Source organism: Chrysemys picta, chromosome 11 (genome assembly GCF_011386835.1).
Source record: "Chrysemys picta bellii isolate R12L10 chromosome 11, ASM1138683v2, whole genome shotgun sequence".
Lineage (NCBI taxonomy): Eukaryota > Metazoa > Chordata > Testudines > Emydidae > Chrysemys > Chrysemys picta.
Genome location: NC_088801.1, coordinates 34,604,243 through 34,621,718, shown reverse-complemented (window position 1 = coordinate 34,621,718; position 17,476 = coordinate 34,604,243).

Sequence of the window (17,476 nt, the reverse complement as noted above, 5' to 3'; positions counted from 1 at the left end):
CTTGTCTCTCACTGCTGTGCAGTTTGGTGGAAAAAAATCTAGATGACAGTGCAAAAAATGTATCTTTAGTGACATGTTGCAACCAAGGCTTTTGTATGCCTTGAGGAGGTTTTCCATCAACAACCTGTAGTTGTCTGCCTTGTTGTTTCCGAGAAAATTTATTGCCACTAACTGGAAGGCTTTCCATGCCGTCTTTTCCTTGCCATGCAGTGCATGGTCAAATGCATCATCTCGAAGAAGTTCACGAATCTGAGGACCAATAAAGACACCTTCCTTTATCTTAGCTTCACTTAACCTTGGAAATTTTCCACGGAGGTACTTCAAAGCTGCTTGTGTTTTGTCAATGGCCTTGACAAAGTTCTTCATCAGACCCAGCTTGATGTGTAAGGGTGGTAACAAAATCTTCCTTGATTCAACAAGTGGTGGATGCTGAACACTTTTCTTCCCAGGCTCCAATGACTGTCGGAGTGGCCAGTTTTTCTTGATGTAGTGGGAATCTCTTGCGCGACTATCCCATTCACAGAGAAAACAGCAGTACTTTGTGTATCCAGTCTGCAGACCAAGCAAGAGAGCAACAACCTTCAAATCGCCACAAAGCTGCCACTGATGTTGGTCATCATTTATGCACCTCAAAAGTTGTTTCATGTTGTCATAGGTTTCCTTCATATGGACTGCATGACCAACTGGAATTGATGGCAAAACATTGCCATTATGCAGTAAAACAGCTTTAAGACTCGTCTTCGATGAATCAATGAACAGTCTCCACTCATCTGGATTGTGAACGATGTTGAGGGCTGCCATCACACCATCGATGTTGTTGCAGGCTACAAGATCACCTTCCATGAAGAAGAATGGGACAAGATACTTTTGACGGTCACGGAACATGGAAACCCTAACATAACCTGCCAGGAGATTCCACTGCTGTAGTCTGGAGCCCAACAGCTCTGCCTTACTCTTAGGTAGTTCCAAATCCCTGACAAGGTCATTCAGTTCACCTTGTGTTATGAGGTGTGGTTCAGAGGAGGAGGATGGGAGAAAATGTGGGTCCTTTGACATTGATGGTTCAGGACCAGAAGTTTCATCCTCTTCCTCTTCCTCATCTGACTCAAGTGAGAATAATTGTGGTGCATCAGCATCTGGCAGTCCTTCTCCATGGGGTACTGGGCGTATAGCTGATGGAATGTTTGGATAATGCACAGTCCACTTTTTCTTCTTTGACACACCTTTCCCAACTGGAGGCACCATGCAGAAGTAACAATTGCTGGTATGATCTGTTGGCTCTCTCCAAATCATTGGCACTGCAAAAGGCATAGATTTCCTTTTCCTTTTCAACCACTGGCGAAGATTTGTTGCACAAGTGTTGCAGCATATGTGTGGGGCCCACCTCTTGTCCTGATCTCCAATTTTGCAGCCAAAATAAAGGTGATAGGCTTTCTTAACCATAGTTGTTATACTGCGCTTTTGTGATGCAAAAGTCACTTCACCACAAACATAGCAAAAGTTATCTGCACTGTTCACACAAGTACGAGGCATCTCTGCTCACTTTGGCTAAACAGAAATGTGTCCCTTTGCGAAATCAAACACTGACAAATAAGAGAGCACGACTCTGTATGATTTCTAGAGCTGATATAGGGCAATTTGTTCAGCAGAGTGATGTAAGCTTCGTTATGATTGCATCATCCATGACTTCTAGGAATAACATGATGCAATTCATATCATGTATGATGCAATACCAGCATTCAGATGGCATCATTCATTGTTTTGCCTAAAAAGCAAGTACTGTCCAAACCCGGTCATAGATTTATTCATAGATCCAGTCAAAGATGTATTTTAGTCATTTCTGGTTTAAATTGAGATCCCTTCCCTTTATAACTCACTTATCCTCCGCCATTCCCAAGTCAAGGGTCGTATATACTGACCCAATAGCATATCTTGAAAACTAGAGCCAATCAACAATTTTAAGCATCATTTTCATTCTCAGTGACCCAGAATTAGTAAAGTTTGACTACATTTATTTGAGAAGCATTTTGGCTGTAGAGCAGTGTAATCTGAGACATTTCAAAAGCTGCAGTGATGTTTCTGCAACACACTGTGGCTTCCGTGCTATACGTATCAGATGTGAACTGAAGGTGCATAAAATGATTTAGATTTAATATGCAGCACCTTGATGGATTTCATGAAAAGTGGGATGAATTTGCATGATCAACCTCCATATTTTTGTGTGGAGATGTCAGGTCATAGTATATTGATATAAAGTGGAAAATATGGCTTACTCAAAAATGGCAAGTGAGAGAGGAAAAAAGTTCTTCTGTTCTATATCTTCAATGTCTGTCATACCAAGCATACTAAGAAACTTAGGAGTCTATGAATTTTATATTATTCTCAGTCAGTTTTTAACAGTAAAAAAGTAAATCATTTTCACTTACTTTACCAGATAGCAATTATTTACTGCAGAAAAGTATCCACTGGTAATAATAAATTACATTTTTGTGGATATCCAATCCACTAGTTATCCAGAAAAAATTTGAAACAGATGTTCAATGTCCAATTATTATACTATCTGCTACAATGTGTTTTTGACAGGCTCATTCACTGGGAAACTAGAAAATGATTGGAAAACATAATAAAGCTTGAAGGCAACACCATAATGTGTTTGGTTTTACAGTATCTAAGAATTCTCCAAGCATCTATGAGAGTTACAGGCAGCAGACACCAAATCTGATGAGGCAACTAAAAACAGAAAGGTTTGCATTTGAATGTACTGTCTTTCTTAGACTCCTGTGAAAGCGTTGTGGCCTTGACCCTACATCACGACTTTCATTCTCCTCCCTTCCTTTAACAAATCTATGCACATTATCTGCATCCTCTGCTACCTACCTACCACTTAGTATATTTGCTCTGGCTAAGACTCCACTCACTAGCCCACATTTAAACTGATATTTTTGCTTCTTTTTTTTCAGTGGCTCTTTTCATTATCTTGGGTTGTTATCAGGTGTGCAGAGCTGGATGGAAAAAATCCATAAATATTTGTGTGAATTTTTAAAGGAATGTGCTTGGCATGTTCATGCTTTTTGTATGTGTTTATTTTCCTTGAACATTTGAGCAGTTGAGTTGGTAAAGTTGTTCATGGAAAATGAATATCAAAGATACATGTGCGGGGAGGGAAACCAAGGACTGGGGCCAAGGATCCCAGTGGCTACACCGTGCTGCAGAGGGAGGGCAAAGCAGCCAGAAAGCTCCCCTAATGGGGCAGCCAAGGATTCCCCCTATTCCAGGGGAATCCTCAGTTGGCACAAAGCTGATGCGACTGGCTCTTTCACATCTGTCCCACTCTTCTCTATGTAAAGGGGAATGTCAGGGATGGGAGAAAGCCTGGTGAATGTCCTGGTGCTTCATCAAATCCCTGGTTACTGGCTGCTGATGACTGGCTGCAGCTGACATAAATTAGAGCAGTCCTGTGGATTATGACTTGAATCTTTAAGGCCAGATTCTGTCCTTCTTACCCACAATGAGTAGCACCTTTCTTCTCACATAGTACCAATGTTTTAAATGGAACTACTATTAGAGCTAGATGCTACTCAACTCCATTTAAGGGTAGCAGAATTTGTCCCTCAGTTTGCACAGAAGTATTTGTGATGAAGTGTCTGTGTATTCAGCCCGTCAGGGAAAAGAGACGGTGCCATGTGACTTATCTGACCACTCTAAGCAACAGAGCTTGAGTTGTAAATATTCACGACCAATCCACAGAATAAAAAATTGACAAAGATATTAGGGAATAAATTCAAGGAAATTGGGACCTATTTGCACATATTCCATCAACAGGCTAAATTCATAATATGAATAATTCTTTGTGAGATATTCTCTCTCGTCTCCTAGCAAGTGCAATAAAACAACAAACATATCTTGTTTTTTAGGGATTTATACTGTTTAGATGAAAATAGAATCCATCATTTACTATATGTGTAGGCAAGCCAGGAGTACAGTATTTCAGTTCTATTTCTTGCCAACCTCTTCAGCAAAAAGTTGGCTGGAATGCAGCAGTTTACTTCAGCTAGCTTAACAGTGGACCAGGAAAAGGTGGTAGAAACACCATGACAGTGCCTCTGTTTGCCTTCCTGTTCACCATCTGTCTGATTCAAATGGGCCAAACATTTTACTTTACATTTCCATGGCAACTATTTTTAAATGGGAATAATTGAGTTTAAAGTTGTCACAGACTGAGCCAAAAGCCAATTCTGATGGCACTGCCCCTAAGCCATACCTACTGTATGGAAGTTCCTGGGAGATATCCATTTAAACAACCATGGCCTGGAATTAAGCCCTCAACAAAACCCACTTAATTCATAGGCATATTATCTTCATTACTTAAGAAGATAATATGTTATGATATAATGCCCACTCCCAAGTTCATCAAATTGTTTTACCATGGCAAATATTTAACAGAAATTATCTAAGACAGGCAGCCTGTGTAAACAACGTATTTTCTGCAGAGGTACTTCCTATGTGATTTTTATTATTTAATGTTTATATTATAGTGGTTGCCAGAGGCATTGTGCAAAACACAAAGACATAGTCCATGTCCAGTAGAATCTAGGTACTAAGTACTGAGATGTATTACATCACTGAAACGAAGGATGGAAAAATTCACTCAGATAAAATAAGACTGGGTAATTATATGCCTGTCAGTCTGATTTCAATCCTGGCAACATAATGGAGCTGTTGATATGGGACTTGAGTTAAAGGAGAATAATATAATGAATGGCAATCAGCATTTGTTTATGGAAAATATATCCTGTCAAACTGACTTGATATCTCTTTATGATGAGGTCACAAGTTTGGCTGATGAAGGGAACAGTGTTGACTTAATATACTTAGATTTCTGTAAGTCGTTTGACTTAATACTGAAAGACATTTTGATTAAAAAAACTAGAATGATATAAAGTTAACATGGCTCACATTAAATGGATTAAAAACTGGCTAACTAATAGGTCTCAAAATGTAGTTGTAAACATGGAATCATCATAGAATCATAGACTCATAGAACCATAGGGTTAGAAGGGACCGAAAGGGTCATCTAGTCTAACCCCCTGCCAAGATGTAGGATTTGTTGTGTCCAAGACAAATGGCTATCCAGCCTCCTTTTGAAAACCTCCAGTGAAGGAGCTTCCATGACCTCCCTGTTCCACTGTCCTAGTGTTCTTAGAGTTAGGAAGTTTTTTCTGAGATTTAATCTAAATCTGCTATGCTGTAGTTTGAACCCATTGCCTCTTGTCCTGTCCTCTGTGGCAAGAGAGAACAACTTCTCTCCATCTTTTTATGGCAGCTTTTTAAGTATTTGAAGATCACTATAATGACCCCTACTTAATCTCCTCTTTTCAAAACTAAACATACCCAGTTCCTTCAGCCTTTGCTCATATGACTTGCATTCCATCCCTTTGATCATCTTTGTCACTGTACACTATACTTTTCTATACATTGGTGACCAAAACTGAACACAGTACTCCAGCTGAGTCCTCACCAGCACCGAGCAGAGTGGTACGATCACATCCTGTGACTTACATGCCATGGCTCTATTAATGAAACCTAAAATTGAATTTGCTTTTTTTGCAACAGCATTGCACTGTTGACTCATGTTGAGGTTGTGATCCATCACAATTCCCAGATCATTCTCAGCAGTGCTGCTGCCAAGCCAGTTATCCCCCATTCTGTACTGAGCATTTGGTTTTTCTTACATATATAAGCACCTTACATTTGTCTTTGTTGAATTTCATTTTGTGGTCTATAGCCCATTTGTCCAATTTATCAAAATCTCTTTGAAGCTTTAGCTCTATCATCCAAAGTGTTGGCAAATGGGTCTGTTGCCAGTAGGGTCCCACAAGTTCTTGTCCCTCTGCTATTTAACATTTTTTAACAGTGAGGATAATTACCCATTACCAAGGGTTGTGGTGGATTCTCCATCACTAGCAATTTTAAAAATCAAGATATGGATGTTTTTGAAAAAGATATGCTCTAGGAATGATTTTGGGGGAAGTTCTGTGGTCTGTGTTGTACATGAGGTCAGACTAGATGATTACAGTGTTCCCTTCTGGCGTTGGAATCTATGAAGTACAAGGTGTCAGACTGGCAACTCTGTCTCAATGAGACAAGGGGGACCACATCAGGTGGTAGATAAACCATCCCTGACCAGTTGCCTACAACGCAGGAATGATCCCTGCCCAGAGACCTGGCTCCTTTTATATGCCCCCTGCTCCAGGCCTGGCCCACTCAATTAGAACGACTTTTTTAGAGACCCAGTAACTGTACAACACCCTTTCCTTCTCAGCCATCTCAGACTACAAAGGACGGGAGAAATGGTAGCTCCCACAAAAGAGGTGTTTTCTCCATACGCCCATAAATTGATTATATATTAGATTTAATATTCTGTAGCAAGAAGAAGCCTCAGTATCCTTCTAAGGAAGCCTTTAAAACTTATCTGTGTCATTCAGTAACATATATATCTTCAACTAATTAAAGTAAGCAGCAGTCAGGACCGGCTCTAGGCACCAGCAAAGCAAGCATGTACTTGGGGCGGCACATTTCCAGGGGCGGCATTCCGGCCATCCTTTTTTTTCAGGGCAGTTGCGCTCTCGGAGCTGCGCCACTTCGACGGGGTGAGGGCGCTGTGCCCCCGGCTGCAGTGGGAAGGGGAAGTCCCAGCCCCGGGATGCTGAGCTGCCAGGGCCCAGCCACCACTTGGGGAGGAGAGGGCGAGTCCTGCCAGGCAGCCAGGGCTGCGCCACCTCATCTGCGCACTGGCTGCTGCGCTGCCTTGTGCCACCCCTTATATCGGGGCTTCTCTGCGCAGCCGGGCGGGGGAGGAGGTAAAGCCCCTGCAGGTGCTGGGAGAAGGTGACATCACTCCCTCCGCTTCCAGCGCTGCCTGCGAGCCCCAGCCCCACCTGAGTTTGGGGTGGCAAATTTTTTGCTTGGGGCGGCAAAACACCTAGAGCCTGCCCTGGCAATAGTGTCCAGCATGTGATAGCTCTCGTTTTCTTACATGTTGTGCCTATCGCAAAAGTTAACAGCACAGGACTTAAACTTTAAAGCCTCCAATTGCTCTCTGGATGATCGGAGGAGGGAAATTGTGCTCTGTGTGTCATGAGAACTTTTTTTCCCTAAAATTTATTTAAAATTGAGTAGAGGATATCATTTTAAATATTGCTCTAAATTCTAAAATATAATCTCTTGGTAGATATTTAGTGCAAATTGAAAAAGCTTAAATGGCTTAAAAATAGCTTTGAAGCATTATGTAGACACATGAGGCAGTTATTCTTAAATGATGGGACTTTAATGGTCTCCTTATACGTTAACACTGCACTTTGAAGATGAAAAATGCTAGTATCTCACTCTGGAAATGTACAATACACACGCACACACACATGCATGATTGTAGATTTAGTAAATCTGAGGATTTATTTAGTTTCCTTATGTTTCTGTATGGGGAATTTATTGTAGCAGAAGTTTCATTAGCCAGAGTGGAATCTTTCAAATTTTATTTTATTATATACACCTTAGGTAAACAACTGACTTGTTGTTTGTGCTCCGACCTAACTTTGGGGCTGGGGGGGGAGACTTCAGATCATGAATGAAATAGCCTTAAAATTTAAGATGAACAGATATTGTGTAGGGAAACCATCCCAGTGAAATATGGAATTAGAAGCTTTAATACCTGATTCCTATGTCAAGGGTAGAAGAAATAACTGAATATAATGTACAGTTCCCATAGCATAGACCATGGAATAAGTCATGATTTTAAAGTATTCCATTATGGAGGAGTTATACTATGGGCTATTTTGCTCCTGGTGAGAGTTGTATGGAATAGTTTTTGTTTAATAAAAATATAGGCAGCAAAGTAGATGGGTTTATAGAGAAATAAAAATTGGTAAGATTTTCTAGATGAACATCTGAACTTTTGCCAGAATCCCATTGTGTATGAGAAAGAGAAAAAGAGAGAGGTACTTTGAACTAGCAATCTTCAAAGTTATCTGTCCAATCTGAACTGGAAGGTTATATAACATCTGTAGATTTTGTACATCAGTATTGCATGTCACTCCTGCTGATAAAAGGTATTGGCTGAAGTATTTGAAAATAGCAGTTGTAACTTGAGCTCCTCCAAATTCCACATAAATAATATTTTTAAGCAAAATGTACAGTATTTGTTTTCTAATTTGATTTCTAATGTGAAATAAATTATTTTATATTGGGAATGATGACCCATCTAGTTTTCAGCAGTAACCCATTCAGCATCTTCTGTGATAACAAAGGTTGAACAGTTACCTTAGATTTTAAAGGCCAGATGTTTGAAAACTGCCTTTAATTTATACTCATGACTTTACACTCATGGCAACAGAATTTACACATCTCCTTACCTAATTGTGCTTGCAAATGAGGCAGTTAGCAGTTTAGCTAGTATCAGCTGTGCCTGCAATGCTCCTCCCACAGTGGATTGCAGATACAAAATTAGGTGTTAGATTGTGGATCCTTTTAAAAATGTAACCCAGTTTTGCTTTTAAGGCACCTATCCTGCAAAGTACTGAAAAACACACCTAACCTTAAGCACACGAGTCATTCTATTGAAGTCATTTGAACTACTCATATCCTTAAAGTTACCTATGTACTTAAGTACTTTGCTGAGCTAAGGTCTAGGTACACAAACATTGCTAGAATCCAGTGGTGACTAACTTACCCAGTATCCCTTCTTAGTGGTTAGATGCAACCTACTTAATTCTACCTGGCAGGGGTTTAATTTCTGCTGCATTTTCACCAGGGAAACCAAATATTGTATGACAATGGGTTGAATGCATTTTTTAAATAACATATGAATGATCAGAGTTAAGGTCCAAGGCAGGAAAGAATTGGTGGGAACAGGGCAGGATGTGGCCTTAAAGCCAAGACTGGTATTAAATTATCACTGACCAATTTGATCTTTTAACTAGTACAATTGGAGGTCATCCATTTCTTTTTCCTCTTTTCCCACTCCTCATCCCACATAGCAACCCCCATGTGCATACAGAAACCAAACAGCAGAACTTGGTTCAAGTGGAAATGAGCAAGTGACCTAATTCAAATATGAATTCCCAGGCAAGCCCCAGATACACATCAATAAATGCAGCATAACTAGGGTTAGAACATGGCTCGTGGAAGGGTGTTTTTCCTCCTCATATGCCTGAGATTATTTTGTTAGGTGAGAAGCTTGCAGAATACTGTAATTGAAACTATACCGATACTATTTGTTTCTGGCCTTCTCATAAACAGAGGGTATTAATGTCTAAATCTGGCAGTCCCTTTTGCCACCCAAAAAGGTGTGCACAGTTGCCTTAAACTGCTTTTCCTTTGCTGGCACAATTGTAGAAAGATACATCATGTCTCCAAACAAATGGGATTAACAAAAAATCTGATAATTTTTTGCCTACTATTGTTAGTTAACCAGTAAGATTACCATAATACAAAATAATTAGAGAAATACTTTTTTTTGTTTTTTCAATTTGTTTACATGAAACATTTGATAACATTTTAAATATATTCAGTTTCCCTTGTTTGTGTGGGTCTTTCAAACAGAAATAGAAGAGAGAAAAACACTTTAAAAACTCCCCAAATTGGCAGAGGGATCATGGGACAGGTACAGTATCTGAAACTACTTCTAATTCATTTTAAAAATTTGGTCTAGTTTTCAGGTTAAAGGCATCCTTTTAAGGCATGTGATGGAAAAGGGAATACTTTGACTGAATGTGGCATGCATTAGCTCTGCAATTCCCATAGGACCTATTCTGCCACCATTACTCATGTAGAGACATACGTTATTCCGTCGAGTGTTTCCTCAGATTTCAATAAGGGAGTACTCCAGTTGATTAGTGGGACTAATCGTAGAGTTAAGGTACTATTCAACATGAGAAAAGGCAGCAGGATCAAGCTCTGCTGGGATCCAGACTGGGATACTATAACCTGTACTCATATTTTGAATAGTTCCTTAATACATGATACATACTTACATAATAGTGGCACTATAATACATTGAGAAGCCCAATTGATTAATTCCTCTTGACTTCAGTGATATTCCTGGAGTAAGATACAGTTCAGTTTGACTATGAATCTGACTCTTAAATATTAATGGAAACATTAAGGGCTAGATTATGAATCCCCTAATGGAGACCTCCCACAAATAGTTCCACCAGGAAAATAGTTTGTAAGAAAAGAAGGGATGGATCATCTTCCGGAGATTCAGAACTTGTTTTATTTGAACACGTATTGGAAACTAATGTTTCTTATTCAAATGTCTGGAGTCTGTTGAAGTCATATCTGGAGTCACAGTCACTTTTACAGCTGGACAAAAAATTGCCAAATATTTTCAGTAAAAAAATGTGTTGAAATATTCTTGTTTGCAGTGATGTTTTAGCCGCGTTGGTCCAAGAGGGGTGAAGGTGTGGACCTTCAAGCCTGGGAAAGGTACTCAGGCTTGGTATACACTACTTACTTACTTTGGTATAATTACACCACCCAGGGGGGTGAAAAATGCACACCCCTGAGCAACGTAGTTATACCAACTGTAACCCGCTGTGTAGACAGCGCTATGTCGGCGGGAGAGCTTCTCCTGCCAACATAACTACCACCTCTCATGGCAGTGGAATTATTAACCCTCTCCCATTGGCCTAGACTATCTTCACCAGACGCACTACAGAGCGCAGCTGTATCAGTGCAGCTGAACCAATGTAAATTTGTAGTGGAGATGTGCCCTCTGAGTGTCACAGCTAAATACGAGGTGGATCTGGCAACGATTGATCCAGCGGGGGTCGATTTATTGCATCTAGTCTAGACGTGATAAATTGATCCCCAAGCGCTCTCCCGTCGACTCCTGTACTCCACCACCGCGAGAGGTGCAGGCAGAGTCGACGGGGGAATGGCAGCAGACGACTCACTGCGGTGAAGACACCACGGTAAGTTGATCTAAGTACATCAACTTCAGCTACATTATTCACGTAGCTGAAGTTGCGTAACTTAGATTGATCCCCCCCCACCCCCAGGTGTAGACCAGGCCTAAGAGACATTCAAGGTGAAGTGGGCCATTAACACCGTTGCAATCATAGGACAAAAAAAGGGAGGGAGTGGTGGGTTATAGATTGTTGTAATAAGCCATACATCCAGTGTCTTTATTAAGACCATGATTTTTAGTGTCTAGCAAAGTTATGAATTTAAGCAGCCAGGTTTCCTTTGAGGACAAGGACTGGGAGGTCAGATATGGAGTTATCGTTTTCTGAAAAGTGTTTGCCCACAGGTGATAGGGTGTTTTGTCTTTTATCATTTTTCTGTGTAAGTTCATTCCAGTAAAAGATATTATCTTACCCACCTTGTCTCTTGAAATATTCTTGCCATTTTCATCAATATTGAGAAGTGTCAACCAGCTATAATCATCTGCTATCACTCTGCCACTCAGCCCAGTATAAATATCCTTCAGAAGTCAAAAGTGAGCAGAGGATGCAACAGGAACACCATACCGTACATAAGAAAAGAGACTCAATCTTGATAAAGCAATGCTAGTAAGAGGCAATATCTAGGTTCCATGAACTGCACCAGAGGACAACTGAATTGAATTGGAAAGAAACACGAGAGAGGGAAAGGATGGTGAATAGATAGTAACCAGACCATTGGGGGAGATCAGAATGACTAGGTGGAAACTCTGCTAGATGGAAATACTCCTTTAAGAGAAAGGAGGTGAACTCAAGTCTCCCAGCTGCTCCTGAAAGAGCATGGAGTCAGATACTAGGCCATTCCCCTTGCAGCCATCCAACTAAATAGACCTATCACAGCAGGGGCCAGGTGGGAAAGAGGGTGCTGTATCTGACAAAAGATGTTCAGATCTCAACAAAAGGATTCTGTTCGAGTTTGGTTGAGAGTTTGGAGAATAGTATTTTCTTCAAAGTGGCCCTCCCAAGCCTAAGGTAAATGTGTAGCTATTTACCAGAGCCATGAGCTTCAAGTTTTCTGAATTAGCATAAAGGATTGGAATTATTCAAAGTAGGAAGGCACTGGAGCCTAATTAAGCTTACCTAAGCAGTTATACTATATTATATACTATATTTCTGTGACTCTGGAGAAACAGAGAGCTTTGTTGTGTAATTAAGTACAGTAGGTCAATGTGGACAATGATATTTTCTAGTGTATGAAGTGGTGCATATTGTTGTCAACTGCACAGCATTAATTGCTAGCTGGGAAAGGAGATTAATATTTTGAATAGTTTAAGTAGTTTTGCATAAATGCTAGCATTAAGGAACTGTTTTTATGTCATGTTGCTATGCATTTTTAATAATACCAGGACTTAGTCTGCTCATAAAAGGACACTAGCAGCCGAACTGAAAGTAATATCTAAACCTGGCTGGTTATTTGCAAACTGACCCTATGTTTCCATTTGGGAACTTCCAAAGTTATTGTAAAAAGAATATCTAAATTAGTTTGTTTTTATTTATTCATTTTAATTCTTATATTGCCAGCCCCACACACTCAAAATCCGTGAGTCAGGCCCCAACCAATCCTGAAATTGACTTTAAAATCATGAGATTTTGTTTTTGAATAATAAATATCGAGAGCCCATTATTAAATATTTCTATTTGCGATATTCATAGACTGCAATCAAGTCGCCACTTAACCTATTTTTAGACTCAGAGAGCTCAATCTACTTAGTTTATCATTATAAGACATATTTTCAAATCCTTTAGTCATTCTCATTACTCTTCTCTCAACCCTCTCCACTTTATCAACATCCTGCTTGGATTGTGGGCACAAGAAATGGACACAGTATTCTAGCAGTGGTCACACCAGTGCCAAATGTAGTGGTAAAATAACCTCTCTATGGCTACTCAAGATTCCCCTGTTTATGCATCCCAGGATCACATTAGCTCTTTCGGCTAGTGTGCCACATTGGAAGCTCATGTTCAGCTGATTATTCACCATGACCCTCACATTATTTTCAGACTCAGTGCTTCCCAGGATGAAGTCCCCCCATCCTGTAATTATAGCCTACAGTCTTTGTTTCTAGAAGTATGCATTTACATTTAGCTGTATTAAAACACATATTGTTTGCTTGATCCCAGTATACCAAGTGATCCAGATCGCTCTGAATCTGTGACCTGTCCTCTTCATTACCTACCACTCCTCCAATTTTTGTGTCATCTGCAAATTTTATCAATGATGATTTTATGTTTTCTTCCAGGTCATTGATAAAAATGTTAAATAATATTGGACGAGAACTGATCCCTGTGGGAGCCCTCTAGAAACAGACCTGTTTGATGACGATTCCCCATTTGTAATTACATTTGGAGCCAGCTTTTAATCCATTTAATGTGTGCCATGTTAATTTTAGATCATTCTAGTTTTTTAATTAAAATGTCAGATGGTACCAAGTCAAATGTCTTACAGAAGTATATTATGTCAACACTATTACCTTTATCAATAAAACTTGTAATCTCATAAAAAAATATATCAAGTTAGTTTAACAGGATCTATTTTCCATAAACACATGTTGATTGACATTAATTACATCACCCTCCTTTAATTCTTTATTGAGTCCTGTATCAGCTACTGCAGTATCTTCCCTGGGATTGATGTCATGCTGACAGGCCTATAAGTATCTGTTTTCTCTGTTTTTAGAATTGACTCATTTGCTTTCTTCCACTTTTATGGAACTTCCCCAGTGCTTCAAGACTTATTGAAAATCAGCATTAATGGTCCAGTGAGCCCCTCAACCAGCTCTTTTAAAACTCTTGGATGTGAGTTGTATGGACCTGCTAATTTTAAAGTATCTAACTTCAGAAGTTTCTGTTTAACATCCTCCAATGATACTAGTGGAATGGAGTGTTATTATCACTATATAACGAGACTATATCATCTGTTTTTTCCCCGGAACAGAAATATTTATTCAACATGTCTGCCTTTTCTGCATTATTATTGATAATTCAACCATTTCCATCTAGTAATGGACCAATATCGTCAGGGTCTTTTGTTCCTAATAGATTTTAAAAACCCCTTCTTATTGTCTTTAAATCTGCTGGCCAGAGAGTTTTTCTTGTTTTTCTCTTTGTTTCCTTTATCAATTTTATACAATTCACGATTTCTGATTTATATTCCTTACTATCAGCTTCCCCTTTCTTCCATTTGTTTTATATTCTTATTTTTAATAGCTGCCTTCACTTCCCCTCTAAACCAAGTTGTTATTTTAACCAGCACAGGCTTCTTCCTAAGTTCTGGGATTGTGGCTTTTTGGGTATTTAGTAAGGTGTTCTTAAATGATTCCCAATTATCATTCACATTTTGCTGATTAAATTTTCCTCCCAACTGATTTGGCTGATAACTGTTTTCAGCGTTGTGAAATTAAAGCATCAGTATGTATGTATCTGAACTTTTTTCTGCTTGCACATTATTAATGTGATCAAATCATAAAGAAACAGCATAGTACGGCTAGCCGAGAACAATGCCTGGGAGTCCCATGGAGCAGAATGTGATACTAGAGATAGTAAGAGATTTCTCATCATGCTTTGATGCTAGGTTAGCACTGGAAAATGAAGTTTAGGAAAGAAAATTCAAAAAGGGTTTAAACAGCAAGTTCTTTTTCATATTTATAACTGTGGGTTCCCACTCTGCTGAAACACAAATTGTCAATTTCCAGCCATGCAGTTGAAGTCTCAGAAATGCCCAATTTCACCACAGATTGTAATCTCAAATACAATAGACATGATATAGGACATGTGCTGAGAGCCTGTTGAGAGTCTTTGGGTTAAGTTTAGAGGTGAGAGCAACAAGGGTGATGTCGTGATTGTAGAGCCATTGGCCATTATCTTTGAAAACTTGTGGTGATTGGGGGAGGTCCTGGATGATTGGAAAAAGGCAAATATAGTGCCCATCTTTAAAAAAGGGAAGAAGGAGAATCTGGGGAACTACAGACTGGTCAGCCTCACCTCAGTCCCTGGAAAAAACATGGAGCAGGTCCTCAAGGAATCCATTTCGAATCACTTGGAGGAGAAGAAGGTGATCAGGAACAGTCAACATGGATTCACCAGGGACAAGTCACGCCTGACCAACCTGATTGCCTTCTATGATGAGATAACTGGCTCTGTGGATATGGGGGAAATAGTGGACATGATATATCTTGACTTTAGCAAAGCTTTTGATACAGTCTCCCACAGTATTCTTGCCAGCAAGTTAAAAAAAGTATGGATTGGATGTATGGACTATAAGGTGGATAGAAAGCTGACTAGATCGTTGGGCTCAAGGGTAGTGATCAATGGCTCGATGTCTAGTTGCCAGCCAGTATCAAGCGGAGTGCCCCAAGGGTCAGTCCTGGGGCCGGTTTTGTTCAACATCTTCATTGATGTTCTGGATGATGGGATGGATTGCACCCTCAGCAAGTTCACAGATGACACTAAGCTGGGGGGAGAGGTAGATACACTGGAGGGTAGGGATAGGGTACAGAGTGACCTAGACAAATTGGAGGATTGAGCCAAAAGAAATCTGATGAGGTTCAACCAGGACAAGTGCAAAGTCCTGCACTTAGGATGAAAGAATCCCATGCACTGCTACAGGCTGGGGACCGACTGGATAAGCAGACGTTCTGCAGAAAAGGACCTGGGGATTACAGTGGACGAGAAGCTGAATATGAGTCAACAGTGTGCCCTTGTTGCCAAGAATGCTAACAGCATATTGGGCTGTATTACTAGGTGCATTGCCAGCAGATCGAGGGAAATGATTATTACCCTCTAGTCAGCACGGGTGAGGTCACATCTGGAATATTGTGTCCAGAAGAGATGTGGACAAATTGGAGAGTTCAGTGGAGGGAAACGAAAATGATTGGGGCTCCACATTACATTTGAGGAGAATCTCAGAGAACTGGGTTTCAGAGTAGCAGCCGTGTTAGTCTGTATCTGCAAAAAGAACAGGAGTACTTGTGGCACCTTAGAGACTAACACATTTATTAGAGCATAAGCTTTCATGGGCTACAGCCCACTTCTTCGGATGCATGTAGAATGGAACATATATCGAGGAGATATATATACACACAAACAGACAGCATGAACAGGTGGAAGTTGTCTTACCAACTCTGAGAGGCCAATTAAGTACGAGAAAAAAAATCTTTTGAAGTGATAATCAAGAGAGCCCAGTACAGACAGTTTGATAAGAAGTGTGAGAATACTTACAAGGGGAGATAGATTCAATGTTTTTAATGGCTCAGCCATTCCCAGTCTTTATTCAAGCCTAAGTTGATTGTATCTAGTTTGCATATCAATTCCAGCTCAGCAGTCTCTCGTTGGAGTCTGTTTTTGAAGCTTTTCTGTTGTAAAATAGCCACCCGCAGGTTTGTCATTGAATGACCAGACAGGTTAAAGTGTTCTCCCACTGGTTTTTGAGTATTATGATTCCTGATGTCAGATTTGTGTCCATTAATTCTTTTGCGTAGAGACTGTCCAGTTTGGCCAATGTACATGGCAGAGGGCATTGCTGGCACGTGATGGCATATATCACATTGGTAGATGTGCAGGTGAACGAGCCCCTGATGGTATGGCTGATGTGATTAGGTCCTATGATGATGTCACTTGAATAGATATGTGGACAGAGTTGGCATTGGGCTTTGTTGCAAGGATAGGTTCCTGGGTCAGTGTTTTTGTTCAGTGATGTGTGGTTGCTGGTGAGTATTTGCTTCAGGTTGGGGGGTTGTCTGTAAGTGAGGACAGGTCTGTCTCCCAAGATCTGTGAGAGTGAGGGATCATCTTTCAGGATAGGTTGTAAATCTTTGATGATGCGCTGGAGAGGTTTTAGTTGGGGGCTGAAGGTGACAGCTAGTGGTGTTCTATTATTTTCTTTGTTGGGCCTGTCTTGTAGGAGGTGACTTCTGGGTACTCGTCTGGCTCTGTCAATCTGTTTTTTTCACTTCAGCAGGTGGGTATTGTAGTTTTAAGAATGCTTGATAGAGATCTTGTAGGTGCTTGTCTCTATCTCCCCTTGTAAGTATTTTCACACTTCTTATCAAACTGTCTGTACTGGGCTATCTTGATTATCACTTCAAAAGGTTTTTTTTTCTCTTACTTATTTGGCCTCTCAGAGTTGGTAAGACAACTCCCACCTCTTCATGCTCTCTGTATAAACCTCTACATAAACTTTCCCCCTAAACTTGGCTGTTCTGGGGGTTTTCCTACAGAGATCTCTCTGTCTGAGACTCTCACTTCAATCCAGGGTAGACTTCAATGGGGCTTGAAAGGGGTACAGGAGTCCACAGCACAGAGACAACAGGAGGATCAGACCTTCAGTAGTTATTGTGTAGCTGTTGAGTTTGTTGATCTTTTGCAAGTGCTTCATTTGATGTCCACGTTAGTTCTAATTTTAGGAAAACAGAAATAAATAATTAAATTGGACAGATGGAAATATGGGTGCTTCAACACTTTCCAGAAATATGCTAGAG